Here is a 14,104-nt window from a genome sequence, read left to right as displayed (position 1 = left end):
CAGCACGCTAGACTCCTTACAACCCATCAAGCCCTTTCTCTGTGCCAGGTCTTTGTCACCGGCCCAGACTTCTTACAAAATCTTTTCTAGAACCACACATTCCCAGCTGCTACTGGACGCCCTTACTTCCACGTTGTCTGGATGTTCTGTTTGTCTGTCTTCCACGAGCCTCAGAGTCCTTCAAAGCCAGGGGCTGTGATTTTTTCTTTCCCCAGTGTCTACATAGGACCTAGCACATGGTATGTTCAGTAGATGTCTGTGAATCAAGGGGAGACAAAAACAAAATAAAACAACAACAAAACAGGTGCCCAAACAGGGATCTAGTAACGATCTCCTCAATTTTTTTTCTTCCAAATGTTTATTTATTTTGAGAGAGAGAGGGAGATAGCACAGGCAGGGGAGGGGCGGAGAGAGAGGGAGAGAGAGAATCCCAAGCAGGTTCCAAGACATCAGCACAGAGCCCACCATGGGGCTCCATCTCAAAACTGTGTGATCATGACCTGAGCTGAAACCGGGAGTCGGATGCTCAACTAGCTGAGCCTCCCAGGCGCCCCAACAATATCCTGTTTTTAAGTGGTGTCAAAACTCAGCAAGTGGGAAATAGTGCTGGGCGTGAGAAGCTGAACCAGTCTGCGGTCATGTCCCCCAGAGACCTCCTGTGTGAGGTCCGACTCCCCCCAGAGGGACAGGATCACTGAGATGCAGACTCACCGTGGGAGCCTCAGGCACTCATCTGTGTTGGCACCTTTGACCTGCCCCCACGCTGGCACCAAACGCTGGGTCGCAGACCAGCCTGGCCTTGAGAGAAGGGCCCTGACTTTGTGTAAATTCTAAATTACTGACCAGAGCTGGGAAACTGGCACAAACCAAGGCCATTCCAGGGTCATGCTCCCCCGGGCGGCAAGAGCTTACTCTCTTCATTCCTGCTCCCAGCGCTGCTCCACACTCGCTCATGCTTTCTGGTCACTCCCTCTCCATGGGCTAGGCATCCTAGCTGCTTCATGACAACCGTGTCGTTACAGCCTGGGTTCTGCCTGCTCCCCCGTCCTCCAGCTCCAGGCTGACCCCTCACTGCTAGCAGGCTCTAGATTCTTCTGAGTTCACGTTGCTGAAAGGGAGAATGAGTTTGGTCTGACTCCTGTTTTGCTGTGGAATTGATGGGCACAGACTGGCTGCCTGTCGATGGGATCACAGACCCACTCACCCACGCCATGGTATTAGGGATACCCAAGGGGCTTCCCATCCAGAATAAACCGAGTGACGGACACGGAGGTGTTCTCAACTAGAACGTAAAGTCTCCAGGTCAGGAATACGCATTCCATCCTTCGTACTCATATCAGTGAGTGCGTTGAGGCCACTCCTTTTCAGAGGCACAGCAAAATTCTATACACGTTGGAAAAACATACTTCCTCTGAGGGGCAAGGAGCATTTGAAAGCTGCCAAAGAGGGTCAAGGAAGAAGTAGCCCTGAATCCAAAAGGCATTGTCCCGAATTTCTTCAAATTACTGGTAGGGCAGGCGTATTAATTTGATCCATTGACAGATTATCTGTACAAAGTTAATGGAGGGACTGGGATCATCTTATGTCTTTTATCAACTCTATCTCTTAGAGTGTGAAGGATCCCAACCTCAAAGGATGGAGACATAATTATGATTTTGAAGCCTTGAAGAAAACACATCAAAATTGGATCCTTTGTGTCCCCTTACAAAGTTTATCATATCAATTGTGTTCCTTTCTGCCCATCATCCTACTCAAGATGGGTTTTGAGAAATCATCATTCATGCTATAGGGTCGGTCGGTCTTGCATCCTTCTGAGACGTGACTCAGACCAGACTCATGTCCCAGTTATGTTCCGTCCAAGGACAGTCCTTCTTTGCCCGTGTTCATCTGAGCCTCTTTGTAGGAGATACATTTCATCATGGCTGCTAATTCATTCCAGGGGTGCTTGCTCCTACCCCGTGAAGACCCTGTCCTGGCGTATTTTGTAAATAGATATTTAGAAAATTGGGTATTACTGAGTGTTAGATCCTGAGGCTGCCTAGGAGCCACTCTGGCCTCGGCTTCCAAAGGCTTTCTGGAGAAGAGAGGGTGTGGCACATCCTCAGCAAGGAGAGACATGCGTGGGAATGAAAGGAAACCATGGTGCACATGTACGATTTCTGTGTAGACTTTTCCCCGAACTTACAGCAGCAGCTTTGTAGTATTTCACCAAAGTTTCATAAGATAGTAACACCCCTATTAAGCGTTCTATCAACTTGGTTGCTTTCTAAATTAATTTTATTCTGCTTGGAGTGCTGACTGACACAGTAAGTGGTAGAATAAGTTAATTTCATAATATGCATCTTGTCTCTTCCTCATCTTAGGACAGCGGTTGTCTTTGTCTGGCTGCTTTGTGTTGGCCACCAAGCTGTCTCTCCCGTTTCTCTTGGGGGCTGGTGGCGATCTGACTTCCTCTGTTACATCACACAGATGTTTTTATTATTATATGATAGTGATAGAAGGTGGGGGAAAGACAGGCAAGTTTCCCCCCAACTGGGAAGGGGCCTTGAGACTGGAAAACGAAGCAGGCCGCTCCGTGGCGTTTACGCAGGGTTCTGTTCAGGCAAACTTGGTGACGGGGAGGGGGTGGGTCCACAGCGGCTTCCTGGTTCCTCTCCGCGAGTCCAGTGTGTAGATTGGGGGCACGGGAGGCAGGGCGCTGTCACTGTCCTGTGACCCGAGGGCTCACGAGCGCCGTCAGCTGACCTGTGACCAGGTCTTGTGCCAACACCAGCGTGTCAGGAAGAGGGAAGATCTGTTATCTCTAACGGATTCAGGGCCAGAACCGCCCCCATCCTGGCCTTGGCGAGTGTTCCTAAGGTGCGTGTGTTAACCTCCACGGGGCCCGAACGCGTGGCCCCCGGAGGATCATGGAGGGAACGTGAACAGGCGGCCGGGAGGGGTGGGCACTGCCAGCGCTCTCTCGCTCAGGCTGGGCCCTGTTTCTTAAGGACTTTCACTTAGCTCTAATTTTTAACAAAAGAGACTCTAAAAAAGACATAATAATGCACATGCAACCTTTTATGCCTGTCTGGCGAATTGATGAATTGATGAAACATATCTTCCTCGTGTGTTTCCTCTTTGATTTCTGAAATGTCAGAAGTTTTTCTCTCTTTCGTGGCCACTGCCCGGCTTTTCATCCTCCCTCCTTGAAAGGCGATCATCCGCAGGTGGGTCCTGGGCCCTGTGTTTGAAGCCGCTCGGCCCTTCCTTCGGATGAGACGCAACTCTGGCCCAGGAGAGGGGGCGGAGGCGGAACGGGGGTGGGGTGGACACGGAGCCCTGACTTCCAGAAGGCTCTCCTCGCGGCTCCTGCATCTCAGCGGCATGTGGGAGGATTCATCGGCTGGTCAGTCCGCCCTGCGCTCCTCCCTTGGGTCTGCTCCCTGCTCCCAGGGCAGCCTGCACATGCCTGTTTTCTGTCTCGTGTTCCCATCTCTGCGTTATTCCTACTGTGACCACGTTGGGCTTTAAGGCCGGCCTCTGGGAGCACGCTTCTGTCTGCACGTCTTTGTCAGTAACGAGTTATGGAAATGAGTGGCCTCGTTCTGACCTCTCTTGGTGCATCATGCGGAGACTCTGGTCCCCCTGATTTCGGTCGTGGTGCCGCTCAGGCTTGGCACACCTTCTGTCCCCAACAACCCGTTTTTCTGTTCCCTGCTGTGTGCTGAGCACTGGGAATTCAGGGAAGAGCAGGATTGACCCCACAGAGCTCCCAGTCTGGCAAAGAGAGGAACCTCGTTTATTGAAGGTGAATTCTGTGTCCATTGGTTTAAGAGTTTATCTGATTTCATTCTGAGAGCGTTCTGCCTGCCACCGACTGTTGTGTCCTTTAAACAGCTGGGACCTGGGTTGGTGGCCGCACAAAGCTGGCAGATGAACAGACCTGGGATTTGCAAACACAATTCTGACCTCAAAGCCATTCCTCTGACTGATAGCAGAACGTCATCTTGGCCTTGCCCTGCCGAGGAGAAGCTCACAGCAGGGCTGGGGGTGCCAGGGATGGGGACGGGGACACTGTGTTTACGCAGATGTGGGACACAGAAGCTGTGTGACGGGAGACCAGGGGTGAAGGGACAGAGTCCGCCGGGAAGTAGGAGATGGCATTCGAGCGCGGTGTTTAAGGAGGGGGGGCTGGCACCGTGCCCGGGTGTCGGACATGGTTTCTTTGACTCTCCTTTGTTAATGCTCTTGCTTTGGTGACAGCTTCGAGAGAAACTTCCAGGTGTCTTAGCTTCCCATTGTTTGTATGTCTCTCCAATTGTACGTGGCCCATTTGAATGCCATTGACACTTATCCCCAAAGTCAACTCAGATATGTTTCTGCAAAGTGTCAGACAACAGGGGTTTCATGGACTGATGCTTTCCTGGACACCTTCTGCACAGATCGACTTATCTCTATTTGGTGTTGGAAATGGAGCATGAGAACTGAAAGGTCGGGGGAGGGGGGCCCTCTGACATCAGACCTGTTCTCCTACTCCTCCCAACCCTGCACAGCCAGGTCCGGGCCAGGAGGCAGGCAGGGGAGCAGCGGGCCTGGGGAAACAGACAGGATGTGACACCCACACCAGGATCATCCAGGGCCCGCCTCTGGGCGGTTCTTCCCTGAAGCGCCAGTGGAGGCGGTGCTCCGACAGAAATACCTGGGTGGCCATCTGTTACCCACACCACATGGTAGCTGTTCCACAGCCGGCGCCAGACCAGGGCTGCACGAACAGCCCCAGAAATTTCAGCGGGGGTCATTAGAAGCCATAAACCAGGCATCTGTCGAGCCGCCATTGCCAAGGTCATCCTGGCGCACGAGGCTGCCCGAGGAGAGGCAGGCGGTGCTGAGCTGTCCCCGGCCAGCACGTGTGGCCCCCTCCGCCGACCAGGTTCCAGAACGCCCTGGCTCTAAGGCCCAGTTTCAAGCTCCGGGATGGTTCAGGGGAGATGCGACACACGGGGCGACTGGAACCAAATTAAGCCACTTTGGGACGTAACATGAATCATGTGAAGCAAAGTTTCCAAAATGTCGCACCAGGAGTTCCTCTTTGACTTGAGGCTGCTACCCGTATGCAGGGGAGAGGGAAGGAAGGGGCAGGGGAGGGGCGGGGAGGGAAAGAAACTTGCCGTCTTAGAGAAAAACAAAGCCTCCATGTTGAAAGGATTTAGAGAACATGATACAGAATACACTATATGCATAAAAAATAAATTATATGCATTCTGTCCAGGGCACGGACACACATGTGAGTGGGTTTGAAAGTCCTTTTGCATTATCGCCGTTTTCAGAAACTGGCTGGCCAGCCTCGGGTCATCTGCCTGGACTCGCGGCGTGGGGCCTTCCAGCTCGCCGGTGGCCTCGGGAATACCGAATTTAGAGCATGTGGGCCCCTGCCCTCAGGGGAGCTCGGCTTTGGTGTTGGTTCACCCCTGGTGCATGGTCAGACCATAGCCTGTGGGACCCTGGACACACGGTCCTTCCCCTGCAGCAGGTTTCCTTATCTGTCCACGAAGAACGGAGGCTCCGTTGGGAGGTCACACCGTGCAGGTACCAGTGATCCTGCAGGGTGACAGCCCACATTGTTAGGACTTCTCCGTCGTGTCCCAGGTGCGGGGACTGGCGGGTACGGAGGCGGGCTCGGAGCACGTCTTCATCCACGGGCCGAGCAAAACCCACCTTCTCCCTTCTCTTCCCTTCCTCCTCCCCTTCCTCCCTCCCTTCTACCCTTTCTTTTTCCTAATTCAGCTTGTCATCTACTCTTTTCCCTCCCTGCCATCAGCGAGCATTATATTTTGTTTGATGGGCAGCTTCTTTTAGTTTGTATGTATTTTTGCAAAACATATTTTGTAGGAACGCATTTTCTTATTTGTTATACGGGTTTGGTTTATTTATATATGCATATGTTTGTTTTGTGTACATAGAGGTTTATGTAAATATATATGAGTACAAGTATAAATATGTAGATTTCTTAGTTTTTTGCCGTAAGCGCTGCATTTACCATCCGCTCGTGCTGCGCTGTGTAGGCACGTTGTCTTGCTTTGATCCCCGCACAGCCCTGCCCGACTAGATCCAGTCAATTCTGCGTAGCCCCGCCCACAAAGGTGGACACCTCCTCTCCCCGCTGCCTTTCTCCCTGGACTTCCTAAGGCAGGAACACAAGGCATTTACCTGCTACAAATTTCCCTCTTCTGTGAGACCGTGAGGCCACGAGAGCAGATTTCCTGATTATGTACAAAGCACCCTCGCACCTAATACTTTCTCAGTAAACACAGAGCTCTGACTTCCCAGGCAGCTGGAGACAGTGGCCTCAGTCCCAGGAAGTGTGGTCAGCACGACCTTATCTTGTAAAGGTTTGTGATCCTCAAGGGAAGCATCTTTTAGGGAAAAAGGAGGTGAAGATCCTTCAAATACTGGTATGATGCATCACCAAACTCCTTTGACTATACCGCCTTATTCATGTATCCAAACAAATGTTTTTGAGCACCTACCCTAAGCGATGGAGGTATGGATTTTAGCAGACCACTTGAGGGCTTTCAGTAATTCCTCAAAGGCATAGGAGAGCCCTGCTTCCAGGGCACCGAGCCCCGTCCCAGGAATGTGTTGTGGGCTTGGAGAGGGTGCTATAGGATGTGCACATGGGTGTGCGGTGGGGACAGCGGCTCCACGAGACAGGAGATGGGCTCTGGCGGGCACGGCGGCCGTGAGCCGAGGCCAACAGTGAGACATGTTAGGCATCTCCTGTCATCTTTTCTTTCTACAGGTTGGGGCACGGGGCTGCTTTGATACTGGAGGGGTTTTTTCCTATTGAATTAGGGATTCCGAGTGGATCCCCGAACTTTAGTTGACATGCAACAGAGTTACTCCAGGCCAGGGGTCAACAGAGGTTTCCCGCAGAGGACTAGATGGTAAACAGCATACTTCCCAGGCCACGCGGCCTCTCTCCCAGGTGTCAGGTCTGACACTGTCCTGCAGGGGTGGCTGCTAGTATGCAAGCAAATGGGCACAGCTGCGTTCCAATAAAACTTTATTTAAAAAACAGGAAGTGGGTTGCATTAGGCCCGTGGGCCACAGTATGAGGGCCCTGATTCGGAGGCTCACCCCTTGGGTACATCTAGCAGGTCTAATGAGACAGAGCTGTTTCTGTTCTTCCTCATTTAATTGGCTGTCATTGTAGGGGGCACTCTCTGTGCAACTACAAGAGTAAAACAAAGAGAAGACAGAAGAGGACTTTATGCTGTGTTACCTTGAGTTCAGAACAGCTAAAGTAACAGTGACTTACACGAGAGAGAAGTTTATTTCTCTTTCCTGTACAAAAATTTTGGAGGAAGCAGCCAAGAGCACCACAGAAATGCCTTCTCACGGGGTCTCCAGGAGCCTTCCCAAGGGTTTATGCCCCGAGTGGTCTCTGTCTCATGGCTCAACTCTGCGGCAAGCGGTCCAGGTAGAAAGACGGGAAAGGCCAGGAGGACAAGAGGAGTAAATTAACAATATTAAGATACTGCTGCCTATCACTTCGACTTATAGTCTGTCACAGGTAATTTTATGTGCCAAAGTGGCTGGGCCATGGGACCCAGTTTTTGGTCAAACTAGGTATTGCTATGGTTTTTGCTTTTTTTTTTTTAAATTTTTTTTTCTACTTCTGAATGTGAGTAACATTTAAAGCAGTAGACGTTGAGTAAAGCAGATTACCCTCCAAGATGTAGGTGGGCCTTATCCAATCAGTTCAAGTCACTAAGGAAAAGACAGACCTCCCCCAGGGAAGAGTGAATTCTATCTCCAGATGGTCTTTGACTCAGGCTGCTCTTCCCTGGGTTTCCAGCCCCTGGCCTGTTCTGCAGACTTCAGATTTGTAAGTCCCCAAACGGAGTGAGCCAATTCCTTAATAAATAAATAATATAAAATACATAATATTAATCATTTATTGATAATAATATTAAATAAATGTTAACAAATAGTTAATCATTATAAATTAATAATTAAAATTAATTAATACTTTATTAATTAAATAAATGTTAAATAAAATAATTACATTATATAAATAAAATAGAAAATATTAAATAGATATCAAGTATATTGAATAATAAATATTATATAATGTAAATTATATTATAAATAATATAAATATAAATTAAATATAATTTAATATAAATAATAAATAATACATTACAAATTACATGTTATTATGAATTATAAGTTTATATATGATTGTTATAAATTATTTATATCAAACATATACATATTTTATATATTTATATAAATATATATTATAATACATATTTTTAACCCTCTTTGGCTGTTTCTCTAGAGGATCCCAGAACCCAGGCTTCAGGAAACTTACCCATGTTCTCCTTCCCCTTGGTAATGCTTATTGTTTACTTTTTATTTTATTTTTTTAAGTTTTAAACATTTATTCATTTTTGAGAGTGAGAGAGACAGAGCATGAGCAGGGGAGGGGCAGACAGAGGGAAGTCACAGAATCCGAAGCAGACTCCAGGCTCTGAGCGGTCAGCACAGAGCCCACTGCGGGGCTTGAACTCACAAACCCTAAGATCATGACCTGAGCCGAAGTCAGAAGCTTAACCTACTGAGCCACCCAGGCGCGCCTTTATTTATTTATCTTTAAATTGCTTCTTTGGATCTTGGCCTGGCTCTCCAAGGAGTCTGACCTTGCTGCCCATATTTTTTATTTTCAGGACACTGGAAGTTAGAAGTAGCTTCTCTTGCAGATGGTTAATGCTCAAAAGTTCAGAACCTTCCCAGATTCTACAGACATTCGGGTCCCTACCTTATAGCAGGTGCCAGCCACAGCCTGTCCTGGGTGCTGTCCGCAGGTAGGAGGGGCTTGGTAAAGCCTTGCAGATCCACTGGTTCTTGACGCAAAGCTGTTTTAGCTGATGGGCTTTGGGGCAACGCGAGCTGGAGTCCGGGGCGTGGGCAACGGCGCCGAGCTGCCCAGGATCCGGGCCCGCGAGTCTGCAAACAACCTAATAGGCCGAGCCTGTGCGGAGCCCAGTCGGACACACCTGGGGGGCGGAGAGGCGAAGGCGAGATCAGCGCGCCTACACGATGAAGGCTCGCTCCGGACGCGCCTGCAAAGGACTGATGGGCCTCAGGTCTGTCAGTGAGGCTGATTGCACGCACGAGAGCTTTCTATCAGCCCCGGGCAGCGTGAGGGTGGGAACGGAGGGGTAAGCACCGGGACAGCAGCCGCTGGAGTCCCCACAGATAGGCCTGGCGTGTGCCGTCCCCCTGCCCTAGTGCGCACCAGGGAAGGGCTGGCTTGGCCGAGAACCAGGCCCCGGCCTGGTCCTCGCTGGGTGCACCCCGGCCCCCCACAAGTCCTCGGCTGCAGAAGGAAGGGGCGTCCCTTCTGCCCGCTTGGCGCGGGAGCCCTCACCTCCCAGCGGCGAGATGCTCCGTGTAAGCTCCTGTGCTGCGTGAAGTGGGATCCTTCCTAGATACAAAGGGAGGGAATCACCCCTTTAGCCAGATCCTTTTCATGACTCAGCAGGAGCTGGGGTAATCAGAAGCCTTCCTCTCCTCCGGAGAGTTTCCGGAAGATGCTCCTGCACGCGGCAGGTGTTTGAAAAGGCGCAGAGAGCGCATGTGCGTGGAGTCCTTGCGCGGCGAAGGGGCTTGATCAGACAGAACCGGATCTAGATGCCAACCTGGCAGGGACTGCTGACTTTATAATTTTGGAGGAACTCAGGCATCATTTTAAGCCTCAATTTCCTCATACATAAAAGGGGGGCTAATAGTGTTATAACTGTGCCTCCCCAGCCGTGTGTTGAACCTTCAGAGGCAGGACCTCAGAACATATTTGGAGGTGGGCTCTTGAAAGAGGTGAGCAAGGAAAAAAGGGGTCCCTGGGGTGAGCCGGGAGCCAATCCGACTGGTGTCCTTATGAGAAGAGGAGATTGGGACACAGACACACACAGAGGGACCACATGAGGACGCAGACCAAAGGGCCATCTATAAGCCAAGGAGAGAGGCCTCAGGAGGAACCAACATTTTGATCTTGCACATCTGGCTTCCAGAAATGAGAGAATAAACTTCTGCTCTGGAAGCTCTCCATCTGCCATGCTCCATTGTGGCCCTAGCAAACTAAAGCCGTTTGCATCTAAGAGATTTTTTAAGTGTTAATGAAGATAATACATATAGAATTCCCAGTGTCGTTCCTGGCACATAGACTTAAAAAAGTTTTTTACATTTATTTATTTTTGAGAGACAGAGACAGAGCACAAGTAGGGGAGGGGTAAAGAGAGGGAGACACAGAATCTGAAGCAGGCTCCAGGCTCTGAGCTGCCAGCACAGAGCCCGACACGGGTCTCAAACCCACAAAACATGAGATCATGACCTGAGCCGAAGTGGGACTCTGACACTTGAACAACTGAGCCCCCCAGGCCCCCCCTAGACTATTTAAATATTTTCAGTGTCTATTCAGGCCTTCACGGCAGTGCAGTAGGGTGCGCCCAGGCCCAGACTGCCCAGGTTGACGATCTGGTTTGGCTTTCTTACTCTCAATTCTCGAAATATCGATTTCCTTTGAAGTGGGGGAAGTGGGGCACCCGGCCTCGCAGAGCTGCCGGGGGCTGGGTGTACCGCGCTCTGCACTGTGCTCGTGTTAGTGGGGGCAGGTAAGCACTGTCCCCTTGCTAAGCATTGCGACATCAACTAAACACCCCCGAGGAAGGCACCAGGAAGGGGGCGCCCCCGACTCTTCTCCTTGGTGTCCTTCCCACAGTCTCTAGAATTTGGGAACCATAGTATTTATTGATGATGCTTTCTAGAAATTTATGTATAAATTCCTTTTGTTGAAGGGCGGGGTCTTCACTACCCACTGTGTTCACAAGCTGTTAGCCTTTTCTCTGATGGAGTTTATTTTTTTTATTATTTAAAAAATTTTTAATGCTTATTTCTTTTTGGAGAGAGAGAGAGAGAGACAGAGAGACAGAGCATGAGCAGGGGCAGCATAGAGAGAGGGGGAGACACAGAATCTGAAACGGGCTCCAGGCTCTGAGCTGTCAGCACAGAGCCCAATGTGGGGCTTGATCTCATGATGAGATCATGGCCTGAGCTGAAGTCGGACACTTAACTGACTGGGCCGTCCAGGCGCCCCTCTGACGGAGTTGTTTAGACAACAGCTCTGGCAGTGCCCGGAGAATCTGGGGCTATGCCCCCTGGAGAAGGGCCTCCGGACCCATCAACCCACCCACTGGCCGCTGGCTGCCAGAGGACTGTCGTGAGCAGGGCACCTGTCCTCTGGAGGGATCATGGTGCATTTTTAAACGGTGACAAAATGCAGCCCTTTCTCTCTGTGTTTTTAAGATTGCTCTTGTGGAGAGCACAAGTAGGGAGGGGCAGAGAGAGGGAGACACAACACGAGATGGACTCTCAACAGACTGAGTGAGCAGTGCTCTCTGCGGATGCGGGGTCGTGCGGCGCCTCCCCAGAACTTCTCCATCTTTCCTAACACACTGTGCCCACCAGGACTCCTGCGTCCCTCCCCGCGGGCCTGGCCGCCACCATCCTCTCCTTCGCCCCCAGGATTGGACTGTTTCGGATCTCGTCTAAGGGGGATCATGCAGGGTCTCTCCTGCGTGGATTACTCACCCCGGAGTAAGGCCCTCCGGGTTCTTCCGTGTTGTTCCGTTGGCCGGGAGACTGTGACTTTTCTCTCTTAAAAGTAGTAAAGTCAAGTATGCAGAAAAGTCAGCGGCCCTGGGGACGTGGTTCCAGAAAATCCATGGGAAGGTTCTGAGTGGCACGGCCTGGCCTGGCCCTCGACTGGTGATTCTTAAACTTTTCTACCCAGTGGCTCTTGAAAACAGAGGTGAGGAACGGGGGTCAGGGTGCATGGCAGCAAGCGCTCGTGTGACCTCAGGACCTGATGTCAGCAGGAGGCTCCTCTGAGGTATTGGCTATAATCTTGCAAATGTGGGCGAACGTATTGACACCCATATTCATGTTAGCTGTAGAAGAACACGTAAGGTCCTCACTGAGAAGTGCGGTGGAAACACCAGAAGGGGTTTCCTGCCCCACCCCCCAGCACCACTGAGCACCCCAAGCTGCCACACGCCTTCCTCGGGTAGACCCAGGGCCTCGCTCTGCCACCTGCTGTCGTCCCCATCCTCGGACATCCGTCCTGGCGGTGGTCCTGGCCTCTGGGGGTTAGCCACGGCTCCCTGCAGAGATGTCAGCAGGTGTCGGGGTAAGATTTGACCCCCTCAGGAGCAAACTTGGGAGGACAGTCCAGCTCTGAGGCACTCAGGAGTAAGACGGAAATCGTGGTCCAGGCCTGTTCACTCCGCGCACCACGGCGTCCCCCTGATCACGTGGTCCAGGCACGTGGGGGTACCGGCTGCCCACGCCGCCGATCAGTCCCTTCTTCCTGCGTCTTGGACACTGGGGTCCTAAGGGCGGGTTTGCAGGCCAACATCCTGAAGCTGCTGTGGCTTCTGGAGGCCTGAGGGGGACCACGTGGGGCAGGCACCCTCCACGCATGAGCCTGGGCCATTTGAGGATTGCCCTGAGGGTCTCTGTGGCTTAGCACCCCAGGACCCCCACCTTTGCTGGCCCCACCCTGGAGACCCCTGTCCTGTGCAACCAAACACTAACCAAACCCTTACTGTGTGACCAGTGGTCGACATGGTGTTTTCCTTTTTTTGCTTCTTGTTTTGTTTTTGTTTTGGGGGATTTTTTGTATTTGTGGACAAACCACGCACACTGCCGGCTGCCCATCTCAGTGTCTTAGATTCGGTGCCAAGCAAACACTTCCCCCCAGAATTAGGTCCCCGCTGCCGTAGAGGTGACCAGGCCAGTCGGCCACCACCTAGCTTCATCTGTCCTCTCTGAAGAAGGACACGGTATATCGGAGTTTGCAGGTGTGTCTGTGTTTGTAAGATGACTAGGGGTCAGGGGCTCTGGGAACAAGGGGAGAGTCGATTTGACAGCTTTTCAAGGGGAATGGGTCCTACTCTGCCTTTTCTCTGAGAGGAAGGACACCGGGCCTCACAGGACTTTCTTCCTGAGAGCATCTGTCGGGGCTGCATGTAGGGGTGGCCCCCAGCCGGTGGGGGCCTGCGGCCTGAAACTAGCAGGTAGGGAGGTGTTCACAGAGGGCAGCAGAGTCCCCTGCAGAAGAGCCACTGTGTGTTTCTGGAAGGCCACAGGCAGCCCCACCTGCAAACCAGCTGCTAATCAAGTTTTACTCAGAGCTAATCAGCGATACCCACCTTGTGATTCTCTCCCAGCCAGTCCATCCCTCCCCCCCGCTCCCCGGGGCGGGGTAGGGGTCAGGGGGCTGCAGCCGGGCCCACAGCCCCTGCAAGGTAGAGGCCAGGTGGGGACAACAGGCTGGCTATCTCGGCCCAGCCTTCTCCTTGAGCTCCGGACTCAGCAGGCAGCCTTGCTGCTGTAAGGTCCCCCCGGATGCTTTTTTCTTTTAGGCGACAGACACCCTTGAGGTTCTGGTTGATTTTCAAAGAGAAACAGGAGACTCCTTGAGTAATAAGGGGACACATAGTAAGTTTTCTGAATTGTGAGGAAAATGAAGGCCGTCGCTTCCATGTCTAGCGTTCCAGCAAAACCCTCTGGGCAAGCAGAAAAGATGCCATGTCTTGGTACCCACTGACCATCTGCCTTCTCAAAGGCGCGGGCCAGGGCACTTGGCAGAAGGGAGAGACAAAGACTTTCTCCCTCATGCCCCCTGGGGGGGGCCCCTCCCCTGTTGGGGTGTGACCTGCCTGCCTGGGAGCAGTGCTGTGGGGGCACAGGCTCAGCCACCCCCCCTCTGGGCTGGGCAGTGAGCGCAGCGACAGTGCCAGTGCCGGAGGCCTTGGCATCGCGCCCCGGCCTCGGTGCCCTCCCCAGCCCCTTCCCCCCACCCTGTTGCCCCCTCCCCACCCTAGAGGCCTCCTCTCCAGCCTACCCCTCCAGCTCCTCCCTGGAGCCCCCTCCCCCACCCCCGCGCCTCTCCCCAGCCTCCCCCTCCCGCCTCCCCTGTAGCTCCCTCCCCACCCCCCTCCCCTCCCCCCTCCCCACCCCCCAAGCCCCCTCTCCTGTCTACCTGCCTCGCTCCTCC

General features: G+C 52.2%; 1 protein-coding gene across 2 annotated transcripts in view; it reads left to right on the top strand.

Annotated features, from left to right (window-relative positions):
- DPP6 (dipeptidyl peptidase like 6) overlaps positions 1-14,104 on the top strand; it is an 867,370-nt gene that overhangs the window by 413,383 nt on the left and 439,883 nt on the right. The window lies entirely within an intron of this gene.

The sequence above is a fragment of the Suricata suricatta genome, chromosome 2 (genome assembly GCF_006229205.1).
Source record: "Suricata suricatta isolate VVHF042 chromosome 2, meerkat_22Aug2017_6uvM2_HiC, whole genome shotgun sequence".
Lineage (NCBI taxonomy): Eukaryota > Metazoa > Chordata > Mammalia > Carnivora > Herpestidae > Suricata > Suricata suricatta.
The sequence above is the reverse complement of the archived record's forward strand: the minus strand, read 5'-3'. Positions and strand labels throughout refer to the sequence as shown.